Below are 15,181 nucleotides of genomic sequence, written 5' to 3'. Positions count from 1 at the left end.
GCTCCCCTGCCCAGTTCTGTACTGCCATCAGTGCTTCTTAGGGCTCTTTCACGTCTTTTCAGTGACCATCCCGTGGGTTTCGTAGACAGGTTGCAAAGGGATACAGACTTCCCCAATTTCTGTGACCCCAGGAGTTGTCCTGACAGTTTGCAGTCTTCACAATTTGTCATCTGTTCATAACAGTCTTCTTATCAGTGCCGCATTGCATCCACCTCAGGTGAGTGTGTATGCTTTTTCCTTGAAGGCACTCGGAGTTTGGGCCAATTTGCTCTGTGACCTCAGTTCCCTGGTAGCTTCAAAAAAAGTCATGGACTTGAAATTAGTTGGTTTTCATTGTTAAGTGTGGGAGCAGTCCATCCTGGGGCAGAAGCCAGAAGCAACCTTCCTCTGTCTTGAGGAACGGAAAGAAGTTTTATAAAGCTTGATGAAGTCCAGTTCGTCATTTTTTTTCCTTTTATCATTAGTGCTTTTCAGGATCCTAAGAAATCTGTCTACCCCAAGGTTGAAATCTTTTGTCTATTCTAAGGTTGGGAAGTTTTTTTACTTTGTTTTCATATTAAAGTTTTATAATTTTAGCTTTTTATGTTTTTAAAGATTTTATTTTTAAGTAATCTCTGTACCCAAGGAGAGACTTGAACTCATGACCCTGAGATCAAGAGTCGCACGCTCCACTGGCTGAGCCAGCCAGTGCCCCTATAATTTAGCTTTTATGTATAGGTCTGTTATTCATTTCACGTGAATTTTTACAGTGGTGTTAGGTAAGGTTGGAGGTGTTTTCCTGTGGATTTCCAGTTGTGTATCATTTACTGAGAAGCCTCTTCCTCACCAACTGAATTACCTTGTTCTTTTGTCAAACATTTATTTCTTTTTTTCAAAACTTTTTTATTGTTAAATGCTGTAAAAGAGCATAAAATGAATGTATAGCTCTGTAAATTATTTGAATTTGACCCCTAGTATGAGTACCAGTCAGATAAATAGAACATTCTGGTGACTCTAAAAGCCCACTAAGCATACATACCTAAATGTATACCTAAACAGGTATACATATAGTTTTGCCTGTTTTTGAATATTACATAAATGGAAGCAAACTACCTACAGTCTTTGGTAATGGCTTTTTTCATGCAATAATATTTTTAAGATTTCTTTTGAACTGAGCTACAATTTGATCATTTTATTGCTGAGTAGTGTTTCACTATACGAATAGACTACAATACATTTATCCATTCTTTTTTTTTTTTTTTTAATTTTTTTTTTTTCAACGTTTATTTATTTGTGGGACAGAGAGAGACAGAGCATGAACGGGGGAGGGGCAGAGAGAGAGGGAGACACAGAATCGGAAACAGGCTCCAGGCTCTGAGCCATCAGCCCAGAGCCCGACGCGGGGCTCGAACTCACGGACCGCGAGATCGTGACCTGGCTGAAGTCGGACGCTTAACCGACTGCGCCACCCAGGCGCCCCTACATTTATCCATTCTATAGTTGATGGGTATCTGGGCTATTTCCAGTTTGGAGCTGGTATGAATAATCTTGTACAGGTATCTTGGTGCCTACAAAACAAGGTATCAGGAAAGATACGTATTTAGAAGAGAAACTACTTGATCATAATATATTGTGTTTTTGAAGTCTTAAAATATAGTGTGTGTTCCCCAACATGGTTATACCTGTTTCCACTCTACCAGCAGTGCACCAGAGTTCCCGTGGTTTTGTTTTTTTTGCCTAAATGGTCACAGTTTTTTTTTTTTTTAATTTTTTTAACGTTTATTTATTTTTGAGACAGAGCATGAATGGGGAAGGGTTAGAGAGAGAGGGAGACACACAGTCTGAAGCAGGCTCCAGGCTCTGAGTTGTCAGCACAGAGCCCGACGTGGGGCCTGAACCCACGGACTGTGAGATCATGAACTGAGCTGAAGTTGGATGCTCAACCTACTGAGCCACCCAGGTGCCCCAACACGGTTTTTTTTTTTTTTATTTTTTTTATTTTAGCTACTCTGCTTGGTATTTTACTGTGATTTTAATTTACATTCTTTGACTATATGTTAATTGACCATTTGGATATCCTTTTTTTGTGAAAGCCTGTTCAAGTCTTTTGCTCATTTATTTTCTATTGAGTTTTAGATCTTTTTCTTAGTTTTTTTTCTTTCTTAATGCTGTCTTTTGTCTAGAAGTTTATTTAAAAAAATTTTTTTAATGTTTATTTTTGAGAGAGAGAGAGAGAGAGAGAGAGACAAGAGTGTGAGTGGGCAAGGGGGTAGAGAGAGAGGGAGACAATAGAACCCGAAGCAGGCTCTAGGCTCCGAGCAGGCTCAGCACAGCACCCAATGCAGGGCTCAAACTCATGAACCGCGAGATCATGACCTGAGCCGAAGTCGGAGGCTCAACCGACTGAGCCACCCAGGCACTCCTGGAAGTTTATTTTTAAATAGTTAGATCTGTTCACTCCTTTATGCTGTAGTTCTTTTGATGTCTTGCTTTAAAATGTTTTCCTTCACTGGAGATCATGAAGATACCAATGTTATCTGTCACATTTAGGTCTATAATTTGAAATTGATTTTTGTATATCATGTGATGTAGGGATTATATTTTATTTTTCCTTCATTTGGATACATAGTTGTCGTAATACTGTTAGTTAAAAAGAATGTTCTTTCCACAGTGCTATGGAATGCCATCTCTGTTATAAATTTAGAGTCTATAAATATCTTGGTTCTGTGTTCTTTGTCTATTTGTCTGTCCTTGGATCAATACCATTCTCCCTCAGTTAGTGCAGCTATTTCTTTTTTTTTTAATGTTTATTTATTTTTGAGAGAGACAGCATGAGCAGGGGCGGGGCAGAGAGAGAGAGAGAGAGAGAGGGAGGGAGGAGGGACAGAGAATCCCAAGCAGGCTCCATCCACACTGTCAGCAAAGAGCCCAACATAGGCTCGATCCCATGAACCATGAGATCATGACCTGAGCTGAATTCAAGACCTGGACATTTAACTGACTGCACACCCCCCCCCCCTCCTCCCCCCCCCCCCCCCCCTCCCCTGGCGCCCAGTACAGCATTTTAGTAAGTCCTGGTAGTCCTCCTTGTTGGTTATTCTTGGCTCCCTTGTCTTTTTATGTAAATTCTAGACTCTCAGTTTCCATATACAGGTTTGTTTGAATTTTGGTTCAAATTCCATTGAACATATAGATCAGTCTGAGGAATGATGACATTGTCACCTCGAGTTTTTCATCTTCGAAGCTGATATTTTTCTCCATTTATTTGAGTATCTGTACTTTTTTCAATAAAAATGTATAGTTTTCTCTAACTTTGAGTTTTCCTCTGTAAGTGTGTGATTTCCGTTTACTTTGGGTGTCTTTACTTCTGTCAATAAAGATTTATAGTCTTCTCTTTTAGGTATAGTTTTCTCTGCATGGTTTCCCTCTAGCTTTTGATCTATTCTTTGGCATTTAAGAAGTTTTAAAATCACTTAACTTAGAAACAATTTCAAATTTACAGAAAAGTACAAAAATATTACCAAATTTCTATATCCTCTTGGCCCAGATTCCCCAGCTTTTGGCATTTTATTACATTCGCCTTATCATTACATCTCTCCCTTCCTCTCTCTTCGCCGCCTTCTCTCTCTACACACATGTATATGTTTTACGATTTTTCTCTGGGCTCCCTTGAAGAAAAATTATAAACATAGTGTCCATTACCTCCAGTGTGAATGTGTATTTTTCTAAAAACAGGAACATTCTTCTCCATATAAATTGTATACCTGTCAAATCAGAAAATTAGCATTGTTACAGTATTAACATCTCACCCACAGGTTCTTTCAAATTTCACCATTTGTCCCCCAAATGTTCTTCTTTTTTTTTTTTTAATTTTAATGATTTTAATGTTTATTTATTTGGGGTGGGGGATGCAGAGAGAGGGAGGGAGGGGGAGAGAGAGAGAGAGAGAGAGAGAGAGAGAGAGAAAGAAAAAGACAAAGAAAGAAAGAAAGAAAGAGTCCCAAGGAGGCTCCATGCTGTCAGTAGAGAGCCTGACACAGAGCTTGATCTCAGGAACTGTGAGATCATGACCTGAGCTGAAAGCAAGAGTTGGATGCTTAATCAACTGAGCCACTCAGGCACTCTGCCTCCCCCCACCCCAGAGTGTTCCTAATAGCAAAAACAAACGAAAGAGCTTTCCTCCCTGTTCCTTTATGGTCCAGAATAAGTTTCGAGATCACTCACTGCATTTGGTTGCCATATTTGGAATTTCTCAGTCTTTTGTCTTTCATGACCTTGACCTTTTTTTTTTTTTTTTTTCCAAGATTTTATTTTTTGGGGCACCTGGATGGCTCAGTCGGTTGAGTGTCCGACTTCAGCTCAGGTCATGATCTCATGGTTCATGGGTTCGAGCCCCGTGTCCTGCTCTGTACTGACAGCTCAGCACAGAACTCAGATTCTGTGTCTCCCTCCCTCTCCGCCCCCCCCCCCCCCCGTTCACGCTTTGTCTCTCACTCAAAGATAAATAAACAACAACAACAAAAAGATTTTATCTTTGAGTAATCTCTATATCCAATGTGGGGCTCAAACTTACAGCCCCAAGATCAAGAGTCACATGCTCCACCAACTGAGCCAGCTAGGCACTCTGACCTTGACATTTTTACGAGAGACTGCACACTTGGTAGAATGACCCTTAACTTGGGTGTATCTGAGGTTTCCCCTGATTAGACTCAGATTTTGCATTTGAGCAGGAATTTCATACAAGTGATGCTGTGTTCTTTGTAGCCCATCATCTCAGGAGTTTGTGGTGTTGATTTGTTCCATTATGGGTGGCGATAACTCCCACCTAATGGTTAAGCTGTTATCTGATTGGTTTGTTCACTATAAAGTTAATAAGAATCTTGTATTTACTAGTAATGATTAGGTAATGTCTTTTGTAAGGAAATACTTTGAAGTTGTTGTAAATGTCCTGTTTCTCATCAGACCTTCTCCCTCTGGTTTTAGCATCTATTAGTGATTCTTAGTTGAGTCCAGTAAATCTGTGGGAGCCAAATGGTGACCTTTTAATGTTGTCATTCCTTTAGCGATTATTGATACTCTGCAGTAAGCTAGGGCTCTCCTTTCTTGTTATCTGTGTACCCCCTATATAAATATGAACTTACGGGTCTCTGTTTTATGCATTATATCAAATATGGCCAGATTTGGTGGAAACTCCTGGTTGTAATAGATTATATGCTGGCTGCTGAATCCTTTAGACATATCTTCATTGTTCTTTGAGTCTTTCTTTATAGTACCAGAAGTTCCGTTCTTATGTTGAGTTTTTTTCTGCCGCAACCCTGAAATCAGCCATTATTCTAAGAAGCCTTGGTTTCTGTTAATAGACCATGGTATTTACTTACATATCAAAATTTGGGTGCTAGATGTTCTCACAGCCAACAGAGATAGGAAATAAATGTATGCGTGTGTAGACTCATCCACCTGTATCGGGTTTTGTGATCTATTAAAACCAGGAGTTTGCACCAGATCTTTTCAGTTCTGGTCCAGCATTTGGAGTTTACTATGGCCTTCTTCCATTGCGTATTTGTGCCTCTCTAATCCTACACTGAGAAACCTCGCTGCATTATCTTCAGTATATTTCCTTATTTCTCAGTCCTTGTGTTTGTAATTAGTCTCCAACTGCCAGCCACGTTTCTCAGCCCTGGCTCCACTGACTCATGCTGCCCTTCGTATTATGTCCCTCCGTACCATAATGGCCATAACGGCCAGTTTCCATGAGTGTAGCACCTGGTGGTTTTTTTTTTTTTTTTTTTTTTTTTGGTAGATGTTATAAGTGGTAACTTAAATTTTTAAAAAAATATTTGTTGTTGGTATATGGGAATATAATTTAAAATATTTTGTTCTTTATCAACATTTGTAAGATATTCTTATTTATTTTTACATCCTTTTGGGTTTTCTGTGCGTACAATTATATCATCTGCAAATAGTGACACTTCTTGTTCTCTTTTCTGATCATCAGTCCTTTTATTTTTCTTTCCTGACTGTTGTGGCTGGGATCTCTAGGATAAAGTTGAATAGAAATGATGGCTGCAGGTACCTTCAATCTCATTCCTGATTCCAAAGGGAAAACTTGCACTGTTTTGTTTTTATGTTTTTTGTTAATAGATTTTTTTTTTTAAGATAGCCTTTATTTATCATTTTAAGAAAGTTACCTTGAATTCCTGGTTAATTAGGAATGTTTTTACTAATGAATGGATGTTCAGTTTTATCAAAAGCCTTTTCTGGCATCTGTTTAATTACATGGTACTTGTGTCTTGTTCTGTAATGTGATAAAGTAATTAGAAAATCAGCTCAGTGTTGAACTATGAATTCTTGGGTAAAAACCCACTTTGCCATAGTGGTATCCTTTTCTGTCTATTGCCAGATTCAGTTTGCTCATACAATAATGTAGAATTTTTTTGCATTTATTTTCATGAATGAGAGTAACTTGGAATTTTCTTTCATCTGTTGGATTTCAGGATGTAGATTATGGTTAATTTTTGGTGTGTACCTTTTTCTGTTATCTGGAAGAGTTTGTCTAAAATTAGACTTACTACGGGGCGCCTGGGTGGCTCAGTCGGTTGGCGGCCGACTTCGGCTCAGGTCATGATCTCACAGTTTGTGGGTTCGAGCCCCGCGTCGGGCTCTGTGCTGACAGCTCAGAGCCTGGAGCCTGCTTCGGATTCTGTGTCTCCCTCTCTCTCTGCCCCTCCCCTGCTTGCTCTCTGTCTCTCTCAAAAATAATAAACATTAAAAAAAATTTAAAAAATTAAAATAAAATTAGACTTATTTCTTAAACATTTTGTTTTTGGGATGTTTATTTATTTTAAGGCGAAAGAGACAGAGCGTGAGTGGGGGAGGGGGCAGAGAGAGAGACACACACACAGAATCCGAAGCAGGCTCCAGGCTTCGAGCTGTCAGCACAGAGCCCGACGTGGGGCTCAAACTCACGGACCACGAGGTCATGACCTGAGCCGAAGTAGGAGGCTTAACTGCCTGAGCCCCCCAGGCCCCTACACTTATTTCTTATTAAATTTTGCTAGAAGCCATCTCAGCTTGGACTTCCATCTGGTCGAGTTTATTTACTAATTAAAGTACTGCTCCAGTTTCTGTCTATCTGTTTTGGTAAATTGTACTTTCTAGGAATTCTTTGAACATTTCACCAAACTTTCACCAAAAGTTTGACCTAAATATGTTGATACTTATTTATTGTTATTGCTATTTTAAGTGAGTTTGATGTAACGATGTTTTCATTTTGACCTTGGTGTTTTGTACGTTCTCCTTCCTCTTGAGTCTCGCCATTATGTCTCCCATTTTTTTGCTCGTCTGAGAAGCAGTTTTTGGCTTTGTTGGTCTCTGCTAATGCACATGTATTTTGATTTTGATGCCCCACCTATACTCCCACCTCCCTTAGCTGGCTGGTGTGCCCATGCCCCAGCGATGTGAGCCCTAGGACTCATACAGCTGTATTTTGGGAAGGGTGCCTTCACCTGAGAAGCTGCCTTGCCCAGGAAGGGACTCCAGCACATCTTCCAGTGTCTGGAGCCAGCTCACCTACATCGAATCCTCGTTCTGAGACTTACCAGCCAGCGTGAACAAGTTTTCTCAAACTCAGCACTTTAATTTTCTTTTCAGTAAAGTGAGGATGGTAATTGGACTCACCGTATAAGGCTGTTGGGATGATTAGAAGCTCTCGTACATATTGAGGAAATTAGCCTATTGCCTCTGTATTACAGATATTTTGTCTAAGTTGGTTATTAAAAAACAAACAAACAACTTTATGCTTTACAGAAGTTTTAAATTTCTGTGTTAAAAAACTTGGGAGTTTAAAAGGATTAAAGTATTTAGAGCTATTGTCAGCTGTAGTCAAATTGTCATTTTCTAGCTGTTCTTTTTCCTATTTGTAAATTATTCCCTGTGACTTCATTTCCTTCTGCTTAGGGCTGGATATTTATTCTTTATTATTAGTTCATAGAAGATGAGAAAAGGGAGAAATAGTGACTTTCCAGCCCAGTACTGCTCAAGAGAAATGGAATGTAAGCCACATGTAATTGTAAAATTGTTAGTAACCAGGGGCGCAGGGCGGGGGGGTGGGGGGGGGTGGGGGGCCTCAGTGGGTTAAGCGTCTGACTCTTGATCTCAGCTCAGGTCATGATCCCAGGGTTGTGGGATTCTGCCCCGTGTCAGTCTCAGCACTGAGTTTGGAGCCTGCTTGAGATATTCTCTCTGTCTCTGTCTCTGTCTCTGTCTCTCTCCCTCCTTCCCTCCCTCCCTCCCTCTTACTCCTTCAGTCTCCTCTGCCCCTCCCCCACTCTCTCAAAAAAAAAAAAAAGTGGGGAGGTGGAAAGAGTAGATGAAACATAATTGTTGAAGCTGAGTGATGGGTACATGAAGAGTTCATTATACTATTCTTTCATCTTTTATATGTGTTGGGATATTTCCATAATAATGTCTTGAAAGTGTACTGAGAGGGTACCTGGCCAGAGCTTGTGACCCATCATCTCAGTTTGAGCCCCATGTAGGGTGTAGAAATTACTTAAAATAAAAGGGGGTACCTAGGTGGCTCGGTCAGTTAAGCATCTGACTCTTGATCTCAGCTTAGGTCTTGATCGCAGGGTTGCAAATTCGAGCTCTGCGTTGGGCTCCGTGCTGGGCGTGCAGCCTACTTAAAAATATATTTTTTTTAGTAACCATCTTATAAAGGTAAAAAGAAACAAATATAATCAATTTTACCTGGTATATTTTACTTAACCTTAAGTAACCAGCGACAATATTATTTCAGCATGGAATCAATACAAAAATTATTACTGAAATATTTGCATTCCTTTTTTCATACAAGTCTTTGAAGTCTGGTGTGGATTTTATACTTTGCCACATCTCAGTTTGACTAATCACATTTCAAGTGCTCTGTAGCCACATTTTGACAGTGGCTACCAAGCTGGATCTTGTGTTAGTTTAGGGATCAGCTCAAAGCTGTCTAAAATTGCTTTTGACTTTGCTCTTAAAAAAAAATTTTTTTTTTTATTGAGGTATGATATACAACATTGTATTAGTTGCAGGTGTACAACATAATAAGGCAGTGTTTGTATACATGTGATCACCACAGTAAGTCTGATATCTGTCACCACACCCGGTTGCAGACTTTTTTCTTACGATGAGAATTGTTCAGATCTGTTCTCTGAGCAACTTTCAAATATGCAATACAGTATCGTTAACTGTAGTTGTCATGACGTACAAAATGATGTCCCTAGGACTTACTTATAACTGGGAGCTTGCACCTTTTGACCCCCTTCACCCATTTCTCTCCTCCTCCAGCCCTGCCGCTGGCATTGCCAGTCTGTTTTGTCTGAGCTCAGTATTTGTTCTTTTCATTGTCGTTTTTTAGATTCAGCATGTAAGTGAAACAATATGGGATTTGTCCTTTTCTGACTTACTTCGCCTTAGCATAGTGCCCTTGAGATCCGTTGGTGTTGAGATTTTGTTCTTTTTTATGGCTGAGTAGTGCTCCATTGTGTTTTCTCTGTTCTTCCATTAATGGACCCTTGGGCTGCTTCCATGCCTTGGCTCTTGTAGCTGCTACTGTAGTGAACGTGGAGGTGCAGACATGGTTTTGAGCTAGTGTTTCCGTTTTCTTTGGATACATGCCCGGAAGTGGAATTGCTAGGTCACATGGTAGCTCTGTTTCCGATTTTGTGAGGGACCCCCGGCCTGTTTTCCACAGCAGCTGCACTGCTCCCACCAACAGTGCCCGGGGTTCCACACCTCGCCAACACCTGTTGTTTGTTGTCTTTTTGAGCAAAGCCATTGTAGCATGTGTGAGGTGAAGACTGTGCTGTTTTTGAATTAAGCTACTATTTGGAATTGAGGTGTGACTGTCAGTGTTAAAAATACAGATTTCAAAAGCTCTTTGGAGTCTGTTTTTGTTCAGCCATTTATTTTATATATGGTGCTGACCATTGTATCTCACAGATATGATTTTATACATAATCACATGTATCTCCTATTGAATGCCAGAAAAAAATGCTTATACATATATTTAAAGACTATACAGAGGTGCCTGGGTGGCTCAGTGGGTTAAGCATCTGAGTTCAGCTCAGATCATGATCTCCCAGTTTGTCGGTTCGAGCCCCGTGTAAGGCTCTGTTCTGACAGCGCAAAGCCTGGAATCTGCTTCAGATTCTGTGTCTCCCTCTCGCTGCCCCTCCCTGGCTTGTGCACGTGCTCGCTCTCTCTCTCTCTCTCTCTCTCAAAAATAAACAAACATTAAAAAAAAAAAAAGAATATACAGTCTTTGTTTTTCATCAAAATATGAGATTCTAGTTATTAAATTACTGAAGATGAAATAGAAAACATTTTTAGAATTTCTGATAATGTGGTTAAATGCCTTTCACTATAAATGCAAAATTTTCTGTACTTGAGACATCAAATGAAGGTTCCTGAATCTTCTTGCTTCTGGGTATGTCAGTTTCCCATTCCTTAACTGATCTCTGTTACCAGTTTTTGTCTCTTGGTAAAATTGTTAAAGTTTGTTACCAGAGCCTTGGAGCAGCAGATACATAGCCTGTGTGTCCCTATCAGCAATGGAGGATGCTGTTCCTGTGCCAGTTTGGGATCCACATGGGCTGGGGTGGGAAGGGCCTTAGCCTCAGGTCAGGGTCTGTCACATGTGGGTGGAATGCCGTCATCTGGGGACCGGGCTCTCTCTGCTGGCCCCTCCAGTGCACCAGTGCCCAGTGGTGTAGTCAGCAGTTTGGCAGGCCACCTAGGCAGCAGAGGAGATGGCGTCTGTGATCCTGACTGAGCAAGGACAGAGATGGCCAGACCCGCATGCCTTGCGAGCACTGAACGTGAGGGCCCCTTCTCACCACCAGCTGGCCTGCCCGTTCAGCTTCCAGAAGTCTTTCTAGGAAAGCTTGCTTTTCTCATGATACAAGCGACACGTGCTTCTTGAGACGCAGTTAGGGGCTAACTGGAAGTGGGTGTTATTCTGCCCAGTCTTTCTGCACTTCCTCCTCTGTCACCGAAGCCTGGCTTCCCCACTTCTCAGTCCCTGTCCCCATTTATAGGGCCATCCAGGACTTGAGGCCAAGGCATTTGATTCTACACCTCTTCCCTGAAAGCTACCAGGAAAGAAAGAAGATCTCTTCTCTGAAAAGAGGAACCTGCTAGAAGCCTGAGGCACAAACTGAACACAGAGCAGAGAAGGTGGCTGGGAATTGACCCTAAGGTTAGGAGTCTTGGTCTGGAGGAATGTGTGGAGCCATCTTTGCCTAGAGTCACGACATCTGGGGCTGGAGTGGGTTCTCAGAAGCATCAGGGGGGTGTGATGACCAGCAGGCCAGTGGAAGAAAGGCCATGCAGTAGGAGAGAGTGAACCCCTGTGCCTTATGTCGGTGGAGTCCAGTGTGATGCTGCAGGATTGGTGGTGAGCAAGAGAGCCTTACTGGCAGGTTGGAGAGTGAGCATGGCCCTGCACCTTTTAGTCCGAGGTGCCTGGCTGTGTGTGGCCGTGGAACACCTGAGATGTGCTCTAAGTGTGCAAGTGCACGCTGAATATTGAAGGCTTGGTACAAGAAAGGAGTACGAAATATCTCATTAATAGTTTATATGGATTACCTTTGATATAATATTGTGGGTGTTATTGAGTTAAATATGATGTGAGTAGAATTCACCTGTGGGGGTTCTTTTTTGGAGTGGGGGTTTAATAGACTTCATTTTTTGGAGCAACTTGAGATTCACAGAAGAATTGAGCAAGAAGTACAGGGAGTTCCCACGTACCCCTCCTCCGTCTTCACACGCACGCACGCACACTCCCACACGGTCAGCATCCCCCACCAGAGGGGCGTTTGTGACACTTGGTAAGCCTGTACTGATACATCATCATTAGCTCAGAGTCCATAGTTTCCATTGGGTCATTTGGTGGTGTACATTCTTTGGGTTTGGACAAATGTCTAATGCTAGGTATCCCTATTACGGTATCATGCAGAGTGGTTTCACTGCCCCCCAAAAATCTTCTGTGCTCCTCCTGTACCTCCCTTCCTCTGCCAACCCCTGGCAACCACTTTTTTTTTTTTTTTTTTTTTTTTACTGTCTCTGTGGCTTTGCCTTTTCCAGAATGTCCTGTACATGAAATCATACAGTATGTAGCCTTTTCAAATTGGCTTCTTTCCCTTAGTAATGTGCATTTAAAGTTCCTCCATGTTTTTTCCTGGCTTGGTGCTCATTTCTTTTGAGTGTGAGTAATATTCCACTGTCTGGATGGATCGTAGTTTGTCCATTCACGTTCTGAAGGGCATCTTGGTGGCTTCCAAGTTTTGAAATTTTGAATAAAAGTGCTATAAACATTCATATGCAAGTTTTTTTGGTGTGGATCAAAGTTTTCAGCTCCTTTGGGTATATACCAAGGAGCATAATTGCTGGATCGTATGGTAAGAGCATGTTTAGTTTTGGAAGAAGCTGCCAAACTGTCTTCCAAAGTGACCGCACCATTTGCGCTCCCACCGCCGTGAACGAGAGTTCCTGTTGCCCCACTTGCTCACCCACGTGCCTTGGACTTTGGCCTTTCTGATAGGTGTGAAGTGCTGTCTTGTTTTCACCATTGTTGTTAGTTTGTGTGTGTGTGTGTGTGTGTGTGTGTGTGTTTTAATTTACTGCATAGCTCACATTTGTGGCTTGCATTTAATTTCTCTTAGAAAGAGCTGGGGTGCACAGCTCCAACGGAGTTGAAAAGGAAGGAAAAGAGGTTCCTAGCTGCTGGAGGTGGAAGTGTGGTCCCGAGGAGGGTGTTTTGTGTCTTCAGCCTAGTGGTAACAGTGTGCTTGTATCCTCATGGAAATGATGCAGGAAAGAAGGAAAGATTGATGATCCGAAGAATGGAGGGGAGAATCCACAGAACAGAGTCCTCAAGCAGATGGCGGGGCCTGGTGCGTGAGCAGAGGTCTCACCTAGGCGAGGAGGCGTGTGCTGGGTAAGCATGCCGAGGGGCACAGCTCCAGGTAGACGGCTTGGAGCCTCTGGAAACAAACTGCCAGTGGGTTTTCAAACAGGTCGTTAGGACTTCACACCATCATCATTCTGCAGTGCTGTTTGCAACGCTGAGTGTTGTCGTAGCCTTTAAATGTTTGCAGTTTCGGGGGCGCCTGGGTGGCTCAGTCGGTTGAGCGGCCGACTTCGGCTCAGGTCACGATCTCGCGGTCCGTGAGTTCGAGCCCCGCGTCGGGCTCTGTGCTGACAGCTCAGAGCCTGGAGCCCGTTTCAGATTGTGTGTCTCCTTCTCTCTCTGACCCTCCCCTGTTCATGCTCTGTCTCTCTCTGTCTCAAAAATAAATAAACGTTAAAAAAAAAAAAAAATGTTTGCAGTTTCAGCAAGAGGTCTGTGCCCTTCCCCTGGTTGTGAGACCCACGGGGACCAGATGCTTTGACAGGCGCCTGCTCACCTGGCCAGGGTGCCCTGTCAAGGCTGCATATCCGGTGTGTCCCCGCCTCCTGCTGCTGCCCGCCTGTGCACCTGCTTCACATGGAAGTCTCTGCTCTGCCTCCCCTCAGCTTGCTCTCCACACCTCTGCTCCCTTTCTTCTGCAGCTCCTGCCGGGAGGCACCCCTCCCTCTTCCTTCGGACTCTTAGCCCTCCAGTGAAAGTTTCTGTGCCTCCTCTCCCTGCCTTGTGAATTTCTTGGACCATAGCAGTTTTAGTAACAATCCTGGAGGCCAACTCTGTGTTATCACCACATTCTGTGTTATGGGAAGTTGGGGATTCTGCAAAAGGCAAGTACTTTTTGTGGTTATTATTTTAGGTCACTGGCTAGTCTCTGGTGTGGCTGTCCTGGCACCAGGTGCCTCCCTGTGGCCGGGTGTGGGGTGGACGGAGGGGGCTGCCCCTGGCCTGGGTGCCCAGGTCAGCAGGGCCGTGTTGGTGACGAGCTTGCGAGGTGTGTTGAGTGGCTACCTTTGGAATCATCTCAGTCGCTCAGTTTTCAAATGTTGCCTATCCCACTTACAGTGTCTGACTCAAAGCCTTTCCGGCTTCTGTTCTATTTGTGGGTTTTTTCTTCCCCTCTGGAGATATCTGGGTATTGCTGTAAAGACTGTTAGCACCCTGTACTAAATGACTGGTTACTGGAATTTTCGGATTTTAAAGGGGGTGCAAACTGTAGCCAGAGAAGTTAGTATACTTTGATATCAGCATGTCATGTGACCACAGTAGGTGATTTGTGGTTTCAAGATAGGTGAAAAAGAATATAAGAAAGACCTATTTCCAGGGCCGTAAGCCTTTCTTAACTGTCTGATTTGCTGCTACTAATAAATTCAAGTTCTTTTTCTCTTGCCATATGGAGCTTAAATGCAGAGACCTGAGGTATTCTGTAAACATTTGAATGTGTGAATTGCCATGTGCCAGATGACGGAGCAGTGGCGCTAAACTCGCCCCGGCATCCTGACTTGTTCCAAGGCTGCTTAGACGTTTATCTTATTCCAGCTAAGCAGAATCAAAACAGTCATTGCGTTGCTTACTAGACTTCAAAGAGGACTTCTTGTATGTACAAAGACCATATTCATAACAGTTACATGCTTAAAACCATTTTATATAACTATAGTTTCTGGCAGAGAGCAGGTACCACTGTGCCTTCATTAGTGCGCAAAGCCACCCTGTTGACTTCTGCAGAACCACTGGGCATTCATAGGTAGGCCCAATCAGAAGGTTGACCAGCAGCTATACGAAACCAATGGTTGCAGACTTTTTTAGGCTTTCTCTACTTTTTAAAATCTATAAACTGAAATTGAAGTAAATCCTAAAACAAACAACAAAACACAAAAAACCTCACTTCCACATTAGCTATAAAAAGAATGCTATCATAATGTAATAGTAGGGAGTCAGTAATTAATGTTTATTGAATTTTTTGGGAAGCACCTTTGACGTCTTGAAATTGCTAAAAATATTTTACTCTCTGCGATCATACAAATTACATGTTCCAAAACATTAAAATATTTGAATAATTTTGCACCTAACTCCTGGTTCTGTTAGCAATTTTATGGTAACTAATTGGAAGAGAACTTAAATATTAACGTTAGTAATTATTTCCCAAGTAGTACCACTTGCTTACAGAACTTGCATGTGCTTTGGGAAAGCTGAGTTCAGAAAGGAAGCAGAAAAGACCGTAGATATTTTAGTGACCACACATGCAGTCCTCCC

The 15,181-nt window shown here is 42.2% G+C and overlaps 1 protein-coding gene across 8 annotated transcripts in view; it reads left to right on the top strand.

Annotated features, from left to right (window-relative positions):
* The window catches only part of FAM193A (family with sequence similarity 193 member A), a 170,901-nt gene that overhangs the window by 48,669 nt on the left and 107,051 nt on the right, over positions 1-15,181 (top strand). For 4 of the 8 annotated variants that reach the window (XR_005794673.1, XR_005794670.1, XR_005794671.1 and 1 more), the window contains exon 1: positions 12,727-12,961. The exons of 1 other annotated variant lie outside the window; for it this stretch is intronic. The gene's annotated coding sequence lies outside the window, so the exon portion shown is untranslated. Of the gene's footprint in view, positions 1-12,726; positions 12,962-13,411; positions 13,759-15,181 lie in introns of those variants that run through there. 3 more of the 8 variants (XM_040489389.1, XM_040489346.1, XM_040489356.1) reach the window with 2 other exon arrangements.

Source organism: Herpailurus yagouaroundi, unplaced genomic scaffold (genome assembly GCF_014898765.1).
Source record: "Herpailurus yagouaroundi ecotype Mexico unplaced genomic scaffold, PumYag 28, whole genome shotgun sequence".
Taxonomy (NCBI): Eukaryota; Metazoa; Chordata; class Mammalia; order Carnivora; family Felidae; genus Herpailurus; species Herpailurus yagouaroundi.
Note: the sequence above shows the minus strand (reverse complement) of the source record. Positions and strands in the feature narration are given on the sequence as shown.